The sequence below is a fragment of the Grammomys surdaster genome, unplaced genomic scaffold (genome assembly GCF_004785775.1).
Source record: "Grammomys surdaster isolate TR1022 unplaced genomic scaffold, NIH_TR_1.0 373, whole genome shotgun sequence".
NCBI classification, from domain to species: domain Eukaryota; kingdom Metazoa; phylum Chordata; class Mammalia; order Rodentia; family Muridae; genus Grammomys; species Grammomys surdaster.
This window is the reverse complement of record NW_021604792.1, coordinates 9,172,249-9,177,184: the sequence shown is the minus strand read 5'-3', so window position 1 is coordinate 9,177,184 and position 4,936 is coordinate 9,172,249. Positions and strand designations below refer to the sequence as shown.

Here is a 4,936-nt window from a genome sequence, read left to right as displayed (position 1 = left end):
TCTTTCCCAGCATCTATGACATCCTTCATCACTTTTGGTGACAATGAGTTACATTTACAATGAAGACACTGGATGCAGTTGATTGGAGTTGGCTATAGTGTGATGGTGTATCTTGCTAATGAAGAAGCTCTTCTAACAATCAAGGGACAGGGCAGGAAAAGGAGTTTTCTTGCTTTGTGGATTAGCTAATCTTCATCTTGACTGGTCACAGCACAAAAGTTTTCCATCTTAAATTCATGGATAGCAAAGACTTAATGTATCAGGTAACATGTAAAGCATAGCAAAAGCATGAAGAGACCAACTTATACAATACTAAGCATGATCCATATGTACAATAAATATTGATTGATATGGATACATTATAGAAAAATTTAAAAATATTTTGAATCTCAATAAATACGTACATATATGTGAGCATTGTATATATGAATCCATGCAAGTGACATAAGAAGGCAACCTTATGTTTACTACTTAAAATTGAAACTATAAAGACCGTCATGACATTGTGAAACATCATAACATGAGAGTTAAGGACCTCATATGGCAAGGTCTCTGAAATTTGCAGTACTTATAAAGCTTATAGCTAAGAAAGTATGATATCTGTTAATATTTTGTTGTTTATTTTACATATTTGAGAATTTCTAAAAAGTGTTTTGACCAGTAAATAGTCATAGCAAAATACATACATTAATGCAAATATAAAAAAGTTATGAAAATAACATGTTTAAATTTTTATGCAAGCAGGTGAGTTTCCTATCTTTCCTTTATCATTGTCTAGAAAATGCAACAGGAGCTGTGTGTGAGCAAAGAAGTTCTGGTCTGGCACTCCTGAGCTGTATGAGGAGACACATTTTCATGGAAAGTTATTCAGACTCTGTCACTGTCAAACCTGTATGTTTGCTTCTTTGTTTGTGTGTGGAGGAGTGTTAAAAATAATCATGTTATGAAATTAAGCTCAGAAATTGTAAAAAATCATCTAAGCAGCATTTTTAAAAATTATATTTCAAATGGATTTGTGAGCAAATCTTTATAACTAATATATGAAATGCAATATCATTGAAAGGTAATATTTGTTATGTCCCATAGCACAGTTGCAATCATTTTATTCATGGAATTTGTAATTGGAGTTATAGGAAATGGTTTCGTGGCTCTGGTGCACTGTATGGACTGGGTTAAGAGAAAAAGAATGTCGTTAGTTAATCAAATCCTCACTGCTTTTGAAATCTCCAGAATTTTTTATATCTGTTTATTGTTTATAAGTTTAGTCATCTCCTTCACATATCCCGATTTAACTACGACTTCAAGGATGATACGTGCTATTAATAATGTTTGGATTATAGTCAACCATTTCTTCATCTTGCTTTCTACATGCCTCAGTGTCCTTTATTTTCTCAAGATATCAAATTTTTCTAACTCTCTTTTTCTTTATCTAAAGTGGACAGTTGAAAAGGTAGTTTCAGTTAAACTGCTAGGGTCACTGGTCCTCCTGATTTTAAATATTTTACTACTGAACTTGTAAATGAACAAAAGCATAAATGAATGTCAAAGAAAGATATCTTGTACCTTTGTTTCTTATTATTAATAAAATTGTCAAAGGCAAGTGTTAAGCCTCCACATTATTTTCCTGTCTGTCCCATTTATTTTGTCCCTGTCAACTTTTCTCCTGCTCATCTTCTCCCTATGGACAGATCACAAGAAGATGCAGCAGCATGTTCATGGAAGCAGAGATTCCAGAACAATGTCCCACTTGAAAGCCTTGCAAACCATGATTGCCTTTCTCCTGCTATACACCATCTTTATCCTGTCTCTGTTATTACAAATTTGGAAATATAAATTACTGAAGAAAAATATTTTTATTGTATTTTGTCATGTTGTATATACATCTTTACTTCATTCCATTTATATATTCTGATTCTAAGTGACATGAAGCTAGGACAGGCATGTCTCTCTGTATTGTCGTGGCTGAAATTCAGGACAGACTATATAGAAACTTTAGATCTCTAAAACACTATACATTATGTTGTATACTCTAGACAAAGATTAACTGATACAAATATCTTTTGTATTTTTAAGTTTTACATTTTAAATATCCTTTGATTTGACTCTATGAATTTGATTTCTGTTTGCAATTATCACTGATTAAAGCTATTACTAATTTAGCTAATTGTGTACAAGGTTATTTCTTAATGTATGTATCAAGAAGGACCATATTGGTATCCACTAAAACATAAATACATCAACATTTTATAAATTTTCTATCAACCATCAATCACAGAGTTTTTGACTCATGGACTATGCTGTATGTGTTTTAATATCCATAAAAACTGTGATAAAATCAAATAATTGAAACCATATAATATAAAATATGTGAAAAAACTTTATAGAAGAAATGTGTAGGGTGATATAGAATAATAAACTATGGGAACAAAGGTAGTTTATAAAATACAGACCTCAAATTAGAATCATTTTTGTCAATTCTTTGGAGCCATGAGGCTCCTCTGTTAGTTGTGTATATTTTTATTAGTTTCATTATCAACTATTCTAAAATAATTTTATGATTATTAAGATAATGCAATTTACATATTTAGGTACAAAATATGTTACTTATAATGCATTATTAAAAGAAATTAACTTTACGTTAGTTAAAAATATTAATGTAAAATATTATCTTTTGATTTATTTACTATTATGGATCTATAACATTATGTGTAATATCTTATTGAGAGCCCACATACAATTAAAAGCAGATATTCTTATGTGTACTTCTTTTCAATATTTAATGTATATTAAAATTTAAAATCCTATAAAATTAAATTAATTAATGAAATAATGTCAAATAATTCTACAGTGTGATATATATACCTTAGATCTTGGTGAGATGCCCAGTGTTTTATCCAGTTAAATGTTCAGTATGATGTGATTCTGAATTTTACTACATATGAAGAATTCTTTGTTAAGTTATAATTTTATTATTAAAAATTTCTGAATCAAATTTGTAATGTAACTTTCCATACTCCCACAGTTATTGAAGGATGTACTCTGACATATACTAGATGAAACAGTCAGCTCAGATAAAGCACTAATGACAAACCAAAGAAAATATTTTATTAATGTCCAGCTTATTGAGCCATTGAGTTTATTTGAGTTTCTTATGGGAGGATAGGTATGGATTTACTTACTTACAGGCATATGGGATTCTCAAGATAGCTGCATCTATCCAAGCAACAGTCAGCATTTGGGAAATAGGATAGCACAAAAAAGCCTTCGGTGGTTGTTGTTTCTTATGTAATTTTTTGATAAAAGGCTTGTGCCTTGTGCATTCTAGGAGGATTACTAACCTAGTAAATTCTTACTCTCCAGGTATTATGAGTTTCTCTCATTCCTCTCAGAGGGTGGGAACTTTAATCTAAAAAGAGACAGCAGGACAATATGTCTGCCAAATTGCCACAGGATTTACTCAGGTTTTCTTACACAAGACTCAGCAGACTAAATAAAAGTAGTTGTTCATGTTGTAATTCCACATCGTTCCAATCAAACATAGTTTATAAAATGAGCTTGAGGACTGATAAAAGAGACAGAATGATGACAGAACCTCTAATATGATAAGCTAATACTAGTAGGTGATCTTCCTGAGATGATCTGCTTCAGGTTATTATATAATCTGTGACAAACTCACTCTTCTTAGACAAGGCCATAAGAGAATTCATTTTTGGGAAGATTCCTGCTAATAATATGGTTTTCTTATTATTATTAGATGTATAAGACAATCACTAAGTAATAGCCCCCCACTTCTAGGAGATCTCTGCAGATCCATGAAAATGTACTGTCTTATAGTGAAGCTATATAGACAAATAGATGACTTAAGACTTAATGATGATCCTATAAGAATTCCTAAAATTATATCAGTGATTATTAAGCTCTTTCATAGTGACACTGCTAATAGGACCTTTTCTGATAGTCAAAACTGTAGTGAGAACTCTGCAGTCTTCCAAGTATAACCAGTTAATTGCTCTTAGATAGTAACCAGAATTTCTCCTACTCAGAGCACATTCCAAGAGGTGGTAAAACACTTAACCAAAGTTCATAAAAATGGAACTAAGGATTTATTATTGGTGCTAGGACAGAAGACAAAATATTGACTGGATTTATCTATACAACACTTCACTAAAAACTTAAAGTATTAAACCTTCAGTGAATCTGTGGAGCAGCTACAGATGATGGATGTTTAGCCAGATAATTACTTCTAATGGATATGTATGTGAACACGCTCTGTCGTAAACTTTAATTTCAATTTATGATTTGATTTTTTTGTGTGAACCTGTGAACTGTTTAACATGTAGTCATGTGTTCTGAAACATGTATAAGTACTGAAGACAAAGACATGAGAAAAGAGACGAAAAGAAGCAATTTTTTTGCCTTTCCCTGCTTAGAGAAGAACTTTTTATCTTCCCCTACTTAGAAGAATTTTTTCCTTTTCCTCCTTAGGATCTTACCTCTTTTCCCTTTAGATAGCTTTCATAGGAAAATTTTTCAACTTAATAATAAACACCATAATTTCTTCTCTAAGTGTCCCTTTTTCTTCCTGAGACTTTTGACTAGTAAGCTCAGAGTTAGAGCTGTGCAGTCCCTGCTGAGATAGAACAAAAGCAACATTGCTTAATACTCTGTTGTTAGGCTACAGGTGTTAATTGAATAAACCAGCAGCCCTTTACCCTCAGAAAGAGCAAGAAAATTCTAGGATAATTTTTTTTAGAAGTTATCAGGATTTCAGTACACTTAAAGAATTAGAATTTCCTGAAACCATCAGACTTTAAGCCATCACCAGAGTCCTACTCTGTGCTCTCTACCTTATCCAGGCCAGGAGCCTCCCCACAGTATTACAAATGGAGGAGAGAGAGAGAGAGAGAGAGAGAGAGAGAGAGAGAGAGAGAGAGAG

At 32.0% G+C, this 4,936-nt stretch overlaps 1 pseudogene; it reads left to right on the top strand.

Moving 5' to 3' along the window:
- Window positions 1-1,045: 1,045 nt before the first annotated feature.
- On the top strand, window positions 1,046-2,004 carry LOC114632343 (annotated as a pseudogene).
- The last annotated feature ends 2,932 nt before the right edge of the window (window positions 2,005-4,936 follow it).